This window comes from Ochlerotatus camptorhynchus, unplaced genomic scaffold (genome assembly GCF_037179485.1).
Source record: "Ochlerotatus camptorhynchus isolate MF236.1 unplaced genomic scaffold, CSIRO-AGI_Acam_v1.1 ptg000007l, whole genome shotgun sequence".
NCBI classification, from domain to species: domain Eukaryota; kingdom Metazoa; phylum Arthropoda; class Insecta; order Diptera; family Culicidae; genus Ochlerotatus; species Ochlerotatus camptorhynchus.
This window is the reverse complement of record NW_027040499.1, coordinates 3,439,968-3,457,456: the sequence shown is the minus strand read 5'-3', so window position 1 is coordinate 3,457,456 and position 17,489 is coordinate 3,439,968. Positions and strand designations below refer to the sequence as shown.

The following is a 17,489-nucleotide window of genomic DNA, read 5'->3' as shown; positions in this document are numbered from 1 at the left end:
TTCTGAGGCACAAAATCTCTGATCACGTCTTCCTTCGGAAGGGAAGTAAAGCCGTTGGTCCCCGGTCTATGAGTTAATGGGTCGATAGGTAGGGTCCAGGTGTGGGAGCTGCCTCCCTGGCGTCGGTAGCATTGGTACTCAGTACGGAAAACAAGATCGACGGAAAACAAATCAAAGAAAAAAAAGAAGTCTCAAACAATGTTGCATTAGAGTTCAATACACGCTATTTAAAAACTACCAAACTTTGGGTACAATCCACCCAGATCGGTCAAAACTGAATCTACCCAAAAATGGGTAAACACGCATTTATCCAAATCTGGGTAAACGTATCTGCGACAGAAATTGGGTAACGGTTACTCATATGTTGACATTTGATAAAAGGGTAAACTTTACCCATTTTAATAGAAATTAGTTGCTATGACCAGCGTTGCCAGATATACCGATCTATCGGTATTTATACCGATTTCCGAACTAGATACCGATATACAGATAAGTGTCCTCAGAATACCGAATTTTGAGGTGTAATACCGATTTATACCGATTTTTTTTTTAAATATTCAAAATGATTATTGCCTGCTCGCGCTAAGAATTTCGGAGAAAATTATTGTGTGAGTCTTGTATCTTTTTGAATATCTCAAATTTTTTGAGTCTGTAAAATTCTAAAAAAAAAATCATCTTCAAAAATGTCGTATGGATACTCTTTCGATTGATGTTTCAATTTCCTCACCGTTTTTGCATTCCGTGAATCGATAAACAGTCGATGGCTCTTTCTGGTAGTTTCGGGGGAATCGGGAAATACTTTTTAAACATTATTTAACTTCCTGGATTTTCTTCAAACTTTCTGGTAGTTTCGGGGGAATCGGGAAATACTTTTTAAACATTATTTAACTTCCTGGATTTTCTTCAAACTTTCCTCTGGAATTTTCTATTTACGATTCCTCTCGGAATCTTATTTCGACTTCGCTTGAAAGCTCCTTCAGCCTTCGCTCGAATGATTCTTCCCGGAACTTAAGTGATGCTTCTGGATTTTGATTGCGGATCCACTGCGGAAACTTCAGAAAAGTCCAAACTTTTGAGTAAATTTTGATAAATTAAAAATTCTAAAACCCGGTCCAGCGAACACCAGTGAACTTAAGGAAATATCATAAATATTTTGGATACTTCACAAGTCCAAAGAACTTCTGGAAAATTTAATAGTTTTCAGAACAGTTCCATTAGTTTCAGGTGAAATAAGAGAACTTTAGGAAGCTCTGAGAACATCAGGACAATCAGATCAGATCAATACATTTCAAGGAAATCGTATATTTTAAAGGAGTTCTTAGAAACTCAGGCAATTTCCGAAAACTTCAGCGATGTTCCGAGGGGCTTATGCAAATTTAAGAAACGTAAGGGAAGTTACACGAACATTAGAACATGAGTTTCGTGCTTATTAATGGCAGTGTCGATCACTTTTAAAAATTAGAAAAATCGGGAAGATCAGAAAACTTCAATGCTGATGTTACAATAAATTCAAGAAAATTGTGAGAGCGCTTAAGACATTTCGTAATCTTCAAGAAAGTCTAGAGTCCTTCAAAATTGATTAGAGATATTCCGGTAGTCTCATTATAATCAGGGCAGTTCCAAGTATTTCAAAGATGATCAGAGTACTCCAAAACATCCCGAGGAAATATGGAATATACCTAAGTACATTTCAGGAATGTTCCAAAAACTTCAGGGGCATTGCGGAGTCCTCAAGGATGTTTTGTGACCATTTGGAAAATTTTCTGGATCATTAGAACATCCCCCAAGAGCTCTTTCTTCCGGAATTATGTCCTTGTTTCTTTCGACTGTTTCGTAAGCGCTCTGGCTTCCGCCTTTCTCCAGAATTTTTTTTCAATCTACCTTAGGAAGTTTCTGCCAGCGTCTCCAGGAAGTTTCTTCGGTCTTCTCCAGGAAGTTCAATTAAACTTCTCACAGAAATTTCATTCGTCTTGTTCTGGAATTTTGTCCAGTTTACTTATTTTGGAAGGTTTTCCCGAGTTTCTTCTGGCTTCCCCTGGAAATGGCTACTTCTGGAATTTATTTCCGATTTCCAAAACTTTTCTGTCTTCCTTTGAATGTGAAATCCGATTTTTTTCTGAAAGTTTCTTTACATTTTCGCCAGAAGTTTCTCAATTTATGTCTTGGAAGTTCCGCGGATGTTTTTCCGACTTCTCTCAGAATTTTCCTCAAATTTCCTTCAGGAGAGCTTCTTTCTTCTTTCCCTGGATGTTGTTTTCAGCTTCCTCCAGAAGCTAATTCAAGCATTCCCCGGAATTTTCCGATCATAGTGCAAATGTTAAAATTTTCGCTTTCAAAAACGGCAAAAACATAAAATTAATTAAAATAGAAAATACCGATAAATACCGATTTTTTAAAACCTTTGAAACCGATAAACTTTAAAACATTCTGACAACGCTGGCTATGACCGCTGCAGTAGCTCTATCAAACATAACCTCATCCGACTAGCTCCTCTAGCCTGTTATTGATTGTTGAGGTCGTATTGTCGGAAAAATCAAACTGAACATTACATAAGGTCCTAAGTTACATCGATCACGATTCTCTTCGTCGACTTTCTCTTTCGTTAATAACTTGAGCACATAATCGTTTGTTGATGTGTTTGTCATATTAGATGCTAGATAAAAGCTTCTTTTATCGATTTGTGTGCTGAAAATACCTGGGAATGTCTTAACATGGCCGTCGGGATATAAAGAGAAAGTAGACGAAGAGAATCTGTCAATGTTACTTAGGACCTAATGCAATGTTCAGCTTGTTTATATTTCAATACGGAATACGGCATTGAAATACCCACAAAGCGATACCGTTACAAATGCTAACCATATTGAGATTTGATTTTAAATGAGATCTATAAATAAGGAACTACAACAAACATTTGGCATCGAGAAAAGCGTCACAGAATATCTCGATAACCTAGAATTAGGAGAATGTTCATAGTCCAGAAACTAACAATATAGGGGAAATGTCTCTAATGTTGGCCTATGGATCTAAGATTGGGCCCATCGCTTAAAATCTACTATTTATCAATTTTATCTACACACTTAGAAATAACTAGTTTTACAAGTGACGAAATCTGTCGTAACAGATGAAACGTAAACAAATATCTCATGTAATATTAAGTGCTCCGAGACTAAAAATTTCGTTGCTCGACGAAAAGTACGTTTGATTGAGTTATATTTCGCGTCTGTTATGACTCAAATTTATGTCAAAATTAACGCTCGTATATGTCACTCTCAGAGCACCTAAATTTACATGATTTTTTCTAAGTGTGTAGATGGGCCGTTACTAATGGATATTTTTGGTTGCTATTGAAAATTTAGTTGATTGCTGTATTTATGGATAGGCCCAAATTAGGGACACTTAGGCCGACATTACCTGCATTTCCCGTACTTACTAACTTAAGCTGCTGGTAGCATTCGCCATGAAAACAGTTCCGTATCTGTTCCTTTTATTATCATCAGATTTATATATTTTCAGCATTAAAACTTTCCCTGGCAGCGCAACGATCTCTCTTTCATACCTGCGCCATTTTTAACTTTGGGAAAATTTCAATTAGAACTATTTACCCAGAATCTGGATAGATTTTACTCATCAGAACAAAACTAAAGGGCGAACACGAAATTATTGCGACACATTCAACAGGGCATAACTTTTTTACCATTGGGTAAAAATCAACCAAATTTTGCACACTTTCTCATTGATGTGTATTGTGTACATGCTGTCAAACTCGAAGTCGTGTTTTTCGATTCAACGAAAATGGAGGCGAACCAACGCGAGTTGAGAGAACAAATTCTTTCCAAACACCTGGAATTTCCTGACCTGTCGCACCGGCAGTTGGGAAAAATGTTGAACATTCACCATTCAACCGTCTCCAGAGTGTTGAAGCGGTTCCAGGAGCGGTTGACGTTGGACCATGGCAAAGGAGCTGGAAGAAAACCGGGACCGGAGAACAAAAAGACGGAGGGAAAGGTGAAGCGGATGATTAAAGCAAATCCCAACGTCTCAAGCCGTGATTTGGCTAAAAAGATCGGCATGTCGCAGAGCTACGTCCAGAATGCAAAGAAGAGAGCTGGACTACATACATACAAGGTACAGAACTTCCCAAACCGCGATGAGCGGCAACAATCGACGGCTAAAACTCGGGCACGGAAGCTCTATGAGAAGATGCTGACAAAATATGGCTGCTGTGTGATGGACGACGAAACGTATATAAAAGCCGATTTTAAGCAAATTCCGGGGTTGGAGTTTTTCACCGGTAAGAGCAAGTTCGATGTGGACGACAAATTTAAGAAGAAGAAAATGTCGAAGTTCGCCTCCAAATATCTCATTTGGCAGGCCATCTGCTCTTGCGGACTGAGGAGTGAGCCTTTCGTGACAAAGGGCACAGTAAATGGCGAGATCTACAAATCTGAGTGCCTCGAGAAGCGCCTTTTGCCGTTCTTGCAGCAGCACGACAAAGCTCCGCTATTTTGGCCAGATTTGGCATCATGCCACTATTCTAAAAGTGTCCTGGAGTGGTATGAGGCCAATTCTGTCCATTTTGTTCCAAAGGACATGAATCCGCCAAACTGTCCGGAGCTGCGCCCGGTGGAGCAGTACTGGGCAATAATGAAGCGGGAACTTCGGAAGAGCAAGAAGACAGTCAAAGACGAGAAGGACATGTTAAGAAAATGGAAAAAAAACTGAGAAACTGGTACCGGATGACACTGTAAAGACTTTGATGGAGGGCATCAAGCGAAAATGCGTTCAATTTTACACTCAATGCTCCATCGATTAACTTTTCTTTTGATTTTTGAAGTAAATATATGTATAAAACTACCCTAAAATTTTGGTTTGATTCTAAACATTATAAGAAAATTGGCATGACATTTTCGGTGTCGCAATAATTTCGTGTTCGCCCTTTAGTTTACCCAGACTTTGACAACTCCTTACCGGATACAAGAATGGGTGCGATCTACCCAGTCGCTGGGTAGATTCAGAATAGCGTGTAGAGTGTATAGAAACGTCAAAGTGATCCGATGCCAGCGCTGTGGTGAGGACTTCGCAAAACTAATCAGATTTAAATTGAAGGTTAAATGCGTACACGACGATTGAGGAGAAAGAGTCACGTCTGTTTGTCTGTGAATAAATGGTTAATTATTTTTTAACAGTCCGCACTTTATACAGTCGAATTTTGCTCGTTGGACTATCTTGGGCTACGTTTTAGTTGGGCTGTAACCCACCTAAATTAAAGTTAATCGTTTTTTCTGACAGTGCTGATCCTTCTCGAGAATTTGGATAGTTGAAAAACGATTTTGATGATAATAAACAATAGGTGTATCCCTCAACCAATTTACAGCATCGACAGCTCAGCTCAACTAACGAAAGCCTTTCACTAAGTGGGCTATGGCTTTAGCCCAAACGAGCGAATGTTGACTGTTGTACTTGGTAGGAATGGCTCATGTTTATTTTTCATTTGTCTTTTTCGGCGTTTTTCTATATTCTTGTCAATCTTCAAAGTCCCTATTTTGTTAATGCGCCAGATATCTTCATCATCATTCCTGCGACAGTGAGAAGTTGAGTGTTGATCCACCTTTTCGTATGCGAAAGAAAGTGAATCATCATCGTCTAGCGCCACATCCGCGCCTGGTTCGACAAATAAGTATGATTCCAGATAAATCTTTCCATTCTCGCTGCCTACTATAGAAAACCGCCTATCGATGACGCCATTATTGCAGCAGGCTGTGATCGTCCGGTTCCGTTCGCCTACTTATCTTCGCGCATTGAAATACTTCACGTAGTAAACTAGATACGAAGAGGTATAGGTAGCAACCGCACACGCTAGATAGCGGCCTGCACGTGTGCCCCGATAATGGTCTTATAAATAAAATGTACAGCTATAGGTACTCTCTCAGTATGTTGCATTTGCGTAGGTTCGAATCGATTTGATTGTTGAATTGAACGATTGATTATCATCAGGACGTGACGTGGCCCGCAGTAAAGGGTGTGTGCATGGTGCAATTGACACCTTGCATTCGTTGTGCTAATGATATCTCACTGTCTGTGACTGTGATCTGTAACTGTAATGAGACCAGTATCGCCGTTTAGGCACACTTGTGGTGACTAACACGTCACTCAAACAGTACCCATGCCGGTGTCTGTCTGTAATGATTCGTGCAAAACTGGTTTAAACCGCGTCTTACCGCCATAACAGTTCTGTTCTCACTCGGTTGGTCGAGTGACATTGACTGTGGTGACCACGTTGGCAAACCCGTTCAATTCATTATTATTTTTTTCGCAACCGATTGTAAGTTGCAGTCTGCTGATCATTTGTACCGATGTTCAAGGGGCAGTGGGGTTTGTTGGGAATTGGCACCTCTTTGCGAATTGGTATATTGCTTAAACTGAAATTATTACCCATTTTAGGTCAAATACAATGAAGAAGCATTTGAATTGCAGGAAAAATTCGCGAACCTACCTATCTCCGTTGATGATGCACGGTAACGGCTCGGACCAAAATCTCGCGAGTGCAGCCGAACTGATGTTACAGCGAAAGTATTTTCCAACACACTGAGATCTCAGTTTGAATCACACTACCACACTTGTACAGAGCGGAATATCAACTGCTGTGTCCGATAGCAGCAGCCGGTAGCCTCATACCGCAATCTGTCGTACAGCAGAGCCCAGTCGTGTGATTCCACATAGCTTCGAGCAGACGTCGTTTCGAACGAGTGTCCAATCTATTGTACCCCGCGAGAATCAGTGAGAATAATAAGTTAAACGTGGCCGTGTGCTACAGTGTGCAGTGTTGCAATCTGCCTGAAAGTGATGCCCCCGGTTGTGTGACCGACAAGACACGGCAATCCGAGTACCACAGAGGTGCGAAAGCCTTGGAGCTAGTGTGTGCAAAGACCTCCGTAAGTGGAACAATTTTCGTGCTGGATCTTTAGAAAGTTAGAGTCAAATGATGTTTGAACTAAATCAACCACTAATCAGTAGCTCTAGCTCCAGCCAGGAGGGAAAGGCACGTGGACTCCTGGCCCGGAATCATGTGACAAACTACAACGCATTGTCCGCAATTACTCAATCAGCGCGCGGGGTAGATATTTCTCTGAAAATTGTGCTTAGTTGCTACCACAACGAGTGGCGGCGCAAATTGATTGCCACTCAATTGTGTGCAATCACTGACTTGATGCGAATCTAGAAGTAAGCGGTGAAAGAGTGATGCTGTGCCGCGTGATTGCTAGGTTCTAAATGAGCTCTAATTGAGCATTGACGTGTTTGGGTGACAGTTTTTTTTTTCGTGCAACGAGTTCATGGAAACAAAACACATCGTGTGCATCGTTGATCTCGGTGTGCAAAATTTGCAAAGCTGATAAGATAAAATTTGCACCTTGTTTGTTGGGTGTTGAATTCCGCTCCGGGAAATGTTTGGTATTATGACATTGTGAATCGATTCTTATCAGCTGTTGAGCGTCGAGTGCCTGAAGCAGGACTCAAATGTTATGAGCGTTGAATGAAGCAGCAAAATTTATGTTAAACTCTGGATGACGCAGATTAGAGCTGCCATTTGAATCGAACAATTTTATTCTGCACTTCTGCAGGGACTCATCACAGTTCGTAATTTCAAACTGACTGTATTTTCTGCCTTCTCACGGGCTATTCGCCGTTGAAGTCAAGTCGCAAGTGAAACAACCCTGTCATTGTTCGATTATCAGGTTGAAGTAGGTGATTAGCGGATTGCTAATTGATGATACCGATCAACCGAATCGGTGGGAATCTAAACTCAATCATCGTTCAGTTTCTGCAAAGAAGAAGTACTAACTGAAAAATGAAGCCGCCGAAGAATGAAAAGGCCATACGAAGAACGTGTATGGCGAAGGTTGAGGCGTATTAAAGCATGGAGTAGAATGATGTGCAAAGGTTTTTCTTGTAAAGTAGGTGTAAAGTAAAACAGCATCATCGCCCGTCATGTGTAATGGCCGTGAGGGGAACAACATTATGATGGCTGTCAAATTAAAGGAACATTTCTTCCACCATCTGACCATCTCTACAGCATCCCGAGTCAGCTAACCCAGTTGTCTTCAACTACCGCTTGATAGTTGCCCAATTTTTCTCAATTGGGTGGATTAATGTCCTTTTTCGATGAAATCCACCCCGTTGTCACGGTACCACTAAAGTATCTCCCGGCTGTAGTTGCAGCTTTCCAAATTTGGCCAAAACTTCACAGGTCCTTTGAGTGCCTTAATCAGGGTGCCACTGAACTGGGACGGGGAATTTAATTTGAACCTTACAATATTTTATTTTCACTATATTAAACGAATTCTGTTAATAAACATTCCAACAAGCCCGATATCTTGAACATTTCTACAACTTAGACTGACATCTTAAAAAAATAGCAATGTCTCAGCGTGTGACATTTAGAATATTTTTAGTAATTTCTCTATTTCTGGGATATTGAATGCACTTCCATAGAGGACTTACATACCTTGCTATTACACTTTTCTGAAATTTTTAGCTCCATAATTTTAAATAGTAAGTCCAGGATTTTGAAATTTGTTCTCAATCGAAGTAGATATTTTGTTAATCGACATTTTTCAATGATTGAGTTTACTGCGTTGTTTCTAAAGAACCCATCTCTGAATATCTTTGCAAATTTTTCTAGGATTTGTTTAGCATCATTCCAAAATGGCTTCAGATTTACTGTTCAAATTTACTTTCAGGATTTCCCTAAATAGTCTTATGATTCTGTCCGGTATTTCCTCGAAAATTTCTCCATAACAGTCTCGGAATTCTGAGCAGAACACTTTAGGAATTCCTTCTCAGAAAACTATTGAAATTTACTCTTATTTTATCTTCGCATTCTTAATCATTCTCGCAAGAATTTGTTTAATTTCTTTCCATAATTTTCTTCAAAATTCGCTTGCAATAGTTCTCGGAAATCTCTTGGTAAGCCATTTAGAATTAAGAAATGTCATCTCCCAAAATGTCCTTGGATTCAACCACAGATTTCTTCTCAAATTGCCCTTAAGGGGATTTCTTGAAATTATCTTGGAATTCTCTTGAAATTCTTTTTTGGAAGTTTCTTCAGTTTCTCTTGGAGCATTTGAGAAAAAGTCATAGGACTTTAAGTTCTATGACTAGTGAAATGTTACCGTTCGAGGACTCAGAGTTGAGTTTGAAATAATAATCAGTATTTCATACTATACTCTGTCTACCATACCCACAACTTCTGTAACTGCCGGGACTCCAAGAATTTGAGACATTACAAGCTAAAATCATTTCCAGAATCCTTTAAGAGTGTTCCAAAAGTATTATTTTTTCCAATGATTTGTTTTCCGTCGATCTTGTTTTCGCTACCAATACTGCCAATACTATCGACAGCTCCCACACGTGGACCCTACCTATCGACTCATCAACTCATGGACCGGGGACCAATGGCTGTACTTTCCTTCCGAAGAAAGGCGTGATCAGAGATTTTATGCCTCAGAAAATGACGACGGCTACGACTGGGAATGAACCCAGGCCGTTTGGGGTGAGAGGCAATCATACCATTACACGACCGGCGCCGCTATATCTGATCTTAAAGTTTTGTTAGTTTCGAAGGCTCCGCAGGTTCAGAAAGTTTCTGTAATTCTCAATGTTTGCTTTGGATGATGCTTTGAATCTTCCTTAGAAATTCAACCCGCAGTTTTTACAGTTTGGGAAGCTTTCGCAATTTCGGGGGTTACAATTACAATAAATTTTTTACAATTCCGGTAATTTGTAAACTCTTATAGCTGTCAGAGTTTTGAAAGATAGTGGTGTTTACGAATTTCCCCGAAGTTTTTAGTGGGAAGCTTGCTCCAAAAATAAAAAAAAATCCTGGGACGTTTCGATTTTTCTAAAATTAGTAGAAAAATTTATCCAAAATCTAAGAAAACCAGCGAACAAGGTTATCTTCCATTTAATTCCACTCGATTAATTTTGGTATCGATGACAGATACCGTATGCGTGATAATGTTTGCACCATTAAGCAATGTCAAAATTAAAAAAATTCTCAAAAATTTCGTTTTCGATTTTTTTTTTATTTATTCAAAGGGGGGATGTTTCTCAGAGTCTTAAACTATGTTAATCATCGATCGAGTTTCCACTTGCTGCAATTACGGCATCCACACGCTTCCGGAATGTACGGCAGGTTCTAATAATGTAGTCTGGATCCATTTCTCTCCACGTACGGGTCAATGTTTGTCGGAGGCTTGCTGTACTCGGGTGGCGTTTAGAACAGGCCTTGGCCTTCATATATTGGCGCCATATTAAGTAATCCAGCGGATTAAGATCGGGGCTGGATGGCGGCCACATATCCTTCGCCCAGAACGGAAGATGTTTCTGCAACCACTTCTGAATGCGGTTCGAGGTGTGCCACGGAGCCCCATCTTGCTGAAATACAACTTTTGGCTTCGAACCGTACTGTTCTTTGATCCACGGAAGAACATAATTAAAATCCCGATGTAGACCTCCGTGTTGACCTTGTCGCCTTCTGGAATGAACACTGGGTCCATTTTTTTGCCATCGGAAGCCACCAATCCAAACACCATAACGCTAGCAGGATGCTTGGTCAGATACACGTTCTTGTGCTCGTCGGCCACGTCTTTTACCGGAAGAGAAGTTATATACTGGTCGGTTCTGGAATTTGATACGGGATCGATGGTAAACATGCTCTCGTCGGTGAACAGGATTACCGGATTTTTTTTTGCTTAAGGAAGTTCAAGATTTTCTTGCATCGTTCGACTCGTAGCTCCCGGATGTGGTAGGTAATCATGTGAGTTTTTTTTCCGTGCCCTCGACTTCGTCCCGCAATCTTCCTTTACGATCTTCCGTGCCGTGAAGTCACTGATCCCGTGTTCCTTTGCCATTTACCTTATTGAACGCACTGGATTCACCCGAATCTTCCTTTTGATAGCAGCGATAACCCTCGGAACCCGAGCTGACGGACGACCTGTGGCCACCTTCGCGGATAGTTCACATATTTCTAATTTTACACGTGACGAAATCCATCTTTGACATAAAGCATACGACGTAAACAAACAAGTCATGTAAAATTAAGTGCTATATATATATATATATATACATTGTTTGTATCCTATTTGTCAATGTGTGTCCTAAAGTCCCGAATAGTGTGCCATAATGTGTTTGGGCACAGTGTGCAGAGTTGATTACTCCTTGGCCCTTACTTAACATATGGACTAGATAGAAGGTTTCCGTCTTCGGTAAAGTTATTCAAATGAACAAGGCTTATCCAAACGTAATCCTAAACGTCAAAATTCACACACCAAGTGGTGCTAGTGTGACATTAATTTTTCATAGTTTGCCTTGACTTAACATTTCGATTAGATAGAAAGTTTCCGTTTTTTGTAAATTTGTTCAGATGGACAAGACCTATCCTAGACCATTGATGAACAAGAGTGACTGGTATGACCCGTTTCTTATTTTCGTGAAGTAATTTTTAAATAAACGAAATCCTGAATTCCTGTATAACAGAAATCGTCTGAACAGAGTTGGCAACTAATGGATTATTATTTTCTGACCAAGAGTGCTGAAGCGAGTGATATTATAATTAGTTAAAATGTCAAATAAAAGCATGAAATATAAACAAAGTTAAGCTCCATCGATCTCTGGGGAGAGAATTCTAAACTATTATGTTTACCATATAATTGTTTTAGTTCATCTTAAAAACTACAAGTGAAACCAAAAAACTCGAAACAACGTGAAGCAACAGTGCGAACTGATGAGTAAATTCGGAGCTCAACTGTTTACCATAGAACAGGTCTGAACAACTTTGCCCAAGATGGGAGCCTTCTATCTAGTCAAGATGTTAAGTTAGGGCAAACAATTCAAAATTAATGTTACACGAGCGCCAGCTGGTGAATGAATTATGTGATAACCTTTTTACCACAAAATAGGTCTTTTCCATCTGAAGAATTTTGCTGAAAACGAAAACCTTCTATTGAGTCCATCTGAGAGCAAACAATTCAAAAGGAAAATCACACTAGCGCTGCCTGGTGCGTGAATGCTGAGCTGAACCATGTACATTAGGATAGGTCATGTCTATCTGAACAACTTTATCCTAGACGGGAACCTTCTATCTAGTCCATGTGATAAGTTAGGGCAAACAAATAAAAATTAATGTCACACTAGAGCCACCTGGTAAGCGAATTATGAACTAAACTATTTACCATAAAATACGTCTTGTCTATCTGAACAATTTTGATGAAGACGGGAACCTTCTATCTAGTAGATATTATATTAGGGCAACACACTAAAAATGAATGTCACACAGGCGCCACTGCCTGGTAAGTGACTTCTGAAGTAAACTCTGTTCCTTAAGATAGGTACTGGCCTTCTGAACAACTTTTCTGAAGACGATGTGAGCTGGCTATACATATAGCGTTATATATTGTGTATTTAAGATGGCGCAACTTGATCATTTTCGTTTTAGCGCCATCTAGTGAGTAAATTCTGTCATACAATAGCCTAGTTTTGAAAATCTTGAATATCTTTGCAGAAGGAAGCAACATCCTGCATGGTTGGGATCTCGTGTTATAAACCTCTCTATCATCACAATATGTCACTTCATCATAAAGTTTTACAATGACCCTAACCTCCGCCCCTCAAAAAAAGTCTGATGATTTAAACAGAAATTCAACAAAAGTTACTTCCCAAATTATTTGAAATTTCAGAAATCCATTGAAATTTTGTTAAGGTACAGCAATTTGACTTTGGGATTAAATTGACCCCAAGGGTACAGCGAATTGGTATGATGAAATAAATTGGTTTAAAGGAGTATTCAGATATTTGCATTAAAAATCGCACGTTGTTGTAATTCAAGATAACATTTCTAATAGTAATAACACTAATGTCAATAGTACTGTCAATCGGTTGAAATTGATCAAATAATAACGAATTATTTGATTTATTTTCATTTTACGATGACTTTTAGCATTTATTTAAGAATCTTTAAGACACGAACAATCAACCGCTGAATTGTCCTCACTTGGTATTCATTTAAGTTAGCTTATTACATAACGGGAATTGGGAGGGACCATCAAGGCACCCGATTGAACCGATTTGGCAGGGAGAGTGGAATTGCCAACTTCCTATCGTCAACATTTCGTGGATTGAGGGCGGGCCTTTCTTTACCACTCATTGGAACATGGCTCGTTTTGCAGTTTCTTGCAGGATCTTACCTTTGGAAGCAGCTTCTCATAAATTCCGTGGGTTTCGTGTAAGTGTCTTTGCTTACGGGTCCGCTCCTTCGTTTGGCCCTTCATACAAAGGTAAATTGAATGCAGGCTGGTGTAAAACTTGATCAAGTCATACGATGAGGACAGTCCATTGTCTAATGTCCGTGCCCTGAAACAATGAGTGGTTTCCTTTACATACATACATACATACAAATTGACCCCAAGGGTACAGACAACGTAAGTATTTCAATAAAAAAACAATAATTTCAAGGTTTTTGGAGCAGATTTTATATAAAATTACAGAGCTCCAGTGGACGCACCTAGTCACGAAAGAATTAGTCAAATCAATCGACAAATAGAAAAAGTTACAGTCTTTCAAAGTGGCCTGCGGTCGAATTGACCACCATGTACAGACAAAGGGTTAAGTTTAATTGTTATTGTTATTGCTCAGTTCACACCCTGGCCTGCTGCCTACCGATCTGCACTTAAGCCAGGCATGAACCTACGGAAATTTAGTCGTGGCCTATGCTAGACCGTATAGCATAACGACTTTCCTTTCACAAGCAGGCTTTTTGGTCCCACTAGCGTCCGATTAGGGGATAGTAAGAGATTAAAAGAATAAAGAAGAAAGATAGAGGATTTTGTTGTTTTGCTGAAAAAAAAAAAACGCCGGCTTGTTGTGCAACATCAGGTTTGTTCGCTTTCATTCCGTTCCAAGGGGCAACGTGCATCGTCGTAGTACTCAAATACCTGGGAACCTCCAGAGATGCACAGGGCCAAAGTGAAAGACTTCCATTCTGGGCAACTGCTTGACCTGGGCCCAGGTCAAATTCCTATCGGCTCCTATGTCCTTGTTGACGCTCCGCCGCCTTAGTATTTGCCTTTGCTGCGATGTTCTGGCGGATTTAATTCATAATCAAACGCTTGCCTGCAGACTTCGTTTCTCTTGCTATCGGCTTCTGATGACATTTACATCTCAGATCCATTTGTGAGGCCACCAGCCACAAGTTATATACCGCAGGCAGCGGTTGATGAGACCTGCAGCTTTTGAGTGTTCTGCACTGGTGCTGCACAGATTCCACGTTTTAATAGAAGTTTCGAATTTTGATACGTTGACCAATCTTATTTGATCTCCGCTTTTGTTTAAATGTCATATTATCACCAAACTTATTACCATCACCTTAGTGTGTTACATCAGATGTACTACCCATAATCGCATATCAGTCCCATCTTTGCTTGATTTCCTATCCACATGGGATTTATATGCGATTATGGGCAGTGTACGCTCCTCTGTGTTTGCGTTACCAATGCAGTTAATTTGACACGTTTGGTTGCATTTCCGTATGTCTCAATATTATTCTTGCTGAACCACCGTCAAACCCACTATCCAGAGGCAGTGAAATTATACAAAAACAAATTAAACATTAGCACCAACCCCCCCCCCCCCCCCTTCCACGATTGCAACAGCTCCAAGCCATGCAACAGGATCATTTCGTGCCCCATGACAACTTGATCCATTTGCTTCCAGGTTCATTGTTTTGGCGCCAGCCGGGAGAGACTTGGTCCTGTACCAAATGCTTTCCTTGTCTCCATTCTGCTCAGCTCGCAATTGATTGTGATAGGGCGGAATATTACAATGTGAGACAATTCAATGCAGACGTCTTCCAAATTTGGGCGATCGTCACGTAATCAGTGGGTTACCACCTGGCACCTCTTACCAAGCACTATGCTACGAAGCGGACCGGAAGTTTCAATGAACAACCTTCCCCACAGACAAAGGGTTAAGTTTAATTCAAAATAAAATCATAACTTGCTTGTTATGATGATGATCTTTTTCTTATCCTTCCTACCATTGACGATCTTACACGAGCTTACACCTACTCTCACCTACTGTTTCTGCCAGTTTCTGGTTTCTACAAGGCTGTCACGGTAGCTTATGCCTTTCCTTGCTTCAACGCAGCGGCTACACGCTTTGATTTCTTTGACGCGGCTCTACAGCAGCGGAAGAATTTGTTTATGCGCAACAGCAGCGCCTTTTGCTTATTTCTGCGTAACAGTAGCAGCTTCTTGCCTTCGAAATATTGGCTAGTAAATTTTAATTCTATATATTTAACAAAATTGATGTTGAATTGAGTGCACAGTTGTTTATTTATTTGTTATTTGTTTATTTGTTATGGTTGCATCAACAGACTAGAAATAGTCCCAATGATGTGTTGTAAAAAAGTACAGATTATACAGACGACATACATATACTACAGTTACTACAGTTACAAACGAAAATAACTTGGAAAGCATTGTCAAGTTATTAAAAATTTATAAGTCTTAAATTTTACACTTAGCTGTTGGGTATCAAGCGCCTTCGGTCAGCAAAAAAGGCAGAGAATCTTCGGCGAAGCATATTCCGTGTCAAGTGGAAATCGAACATCGACGCTACTCGGTTGAACACTAGCTGCAAGCCGTAAATAGCGCTCCCTATGCTATAATTAGTTCGAAGAAGTGGAAGTCTCAGCATAAGACTGTTGCGTAGTGATCGAGGTTGAACATTAATGTTCACTTGTTGCAGAATTGCTTCGCAGTCAATTCTTCCTTGCAGAGTATCGGCGACGGTTAAGGCTCTGAAAACATCTCTTCGGATACGTAAGGGCTCGATATTGATCAATTGGCAGCGATTCTCGTAGCTTGGAAGACGAAGTGGGTATCTCCAAGGCAGCTTACGAAGCGCAAAGCGAAGAAAACGTCGTTGAACAGATTCAATTCGCTCGGCCCCATTATTGTAGTTCGGGCTCCAGACAGCAGAGCAGTATTCCAACGTAGATCGTACGAGAGAGCAATAGAGCGATTTCAAGCAGTAAATGTCCGTGAAGTTCTTAGTAATCTTGAAGACAAAGCCAAGCGTTCTGGACGCTTTGTCGACGACATACGATATATCCAGAACAACATGTGAAAAGGGCATACAAGCTTTTTGTAAACAAACCTTTGTAGGCCCTTTTCTCACCAACCGAGGGTCGCCCACGCAAACCAGCAATATCACCGGGAAGGGGAAAGTGTCCCCTATCCGGTGATGTTAAAGGTTTGCGTTGGTGTCATATGGGTGGCGAGAAAAGGGCATAAGAAGGTTTGTTTACAAAAAGCTTGTATGCCCTTTTCACATGTTGTTCTGGATATGGTGTGAGTATGTCAGCTTTGAGTCTAGAAAAACGCCTAAGTCTTTCACGCAGTGCACCCGTTCGATAGTCGTGCCTAGTAGTTTGTAGTTGAAAATAATCGGTTGTTTCTTGCGTGAGAAAGTAATAACTGTACACTTAGCTGGGTTGACCACCAGTCGGTTTAGACTACACCAGTCAGCAAAGATGTCAATCTGATTTTGGAGAGAACGGCAGTCGGCGAGTGAGCGGATGCGCAGAAAAACTTTCAGATCGTCTGCAAACGATAATCGTGGCTCTGTGATAACATGGTGAACATCGTCGAAGTAGAGGAGAAATACCAATGGTCCCAGATGGCTGCCCTGAGGTATACCGGACTTTGCGCAGAAGCTTGCTGAGCAACAAGTACCCAAAGTTACTGTCAATTGGCGCTCCGTGAGGTATAAACGAAACCATCTCAAAAGATTTCCACCGATCCCTAGCCTATCAAGCTTAGCGATCGCAATTTCGTGGTTCAGCTTATCGAAGGCTGCCGTAAGATCTGTGTAGATAACGTCCGTTTGGGTCCGAGCAATCAAACTGTCTGTGATGTAAGACGTTAGGCACAGCAGGTTCGTAGTTGTGGAACGCCCAGTTATGAATCCGTGTTGATCTGTACTTAGATATTGTCTGCAATGCGCATTTAGGGACTCTATGACAACCAATTCAAAAAGTTTTGATACAGCACTCAGCGATGTGATTCCCCGGTAGTTGTTTACGTCGCGTTTGCTTCCCTTTTTATGAACAGGAAACATATCCGCAGTCTTCCAGCAAGACGGAAAGATGCCGCTGGAAAGAGAGAGCTGGAATATGCGGCGCAGTGGATCTAAAAGACAAGTGATGTTCTTTTTAAGAATAATCGACGGAACACCATCGGGTCCAGCCTTAGTTGAAGTCTTAAGTTTAGATGCTGCTCTAGAAATCGTATCTGTAGTGGCTTCGACCATGCTGAGCGTTTGGTTGATCAAAGGAACATTACTGGCCGCGGAAGTAATGATATTAGCGGAGAGTTGCTCGGCTACAAACACACTAGCAAATTTGGCTGATAACAGGTTGCAAATGTCTTGTT

General features: G+C 40.6%; 1 protein-coding gene across 3 annotated transcripts in view; it reads left to right on the top strand.

Annotated features, from left to right (window-relative positions):
* LOC135697683 (choline-phosphate cytidylyltransferase B-like) overlaps positions 1–17,489 on the top strand; it is a 95,363-nt gene that overhangs the window by 9,007 nt on the left and 68,867 nt on the right. The window contains exon 1 of one of the 3 annotated variants that reach the window (XM_065217471.1): positions 6,678–6,894. The exons of 1 other annotated variant lie outside the window; for it this stretch is intronic. The gene's annotated coding sequence lies outside the window, so the exon portion shown is untranslated. Of the gene's footprint in view, positions 1–6,677; positions 6,933–17,489 lie in introns of those variants that run through there. One more of the 3 variants, XM_065217457.1, reaches the window with a different exon arrangement.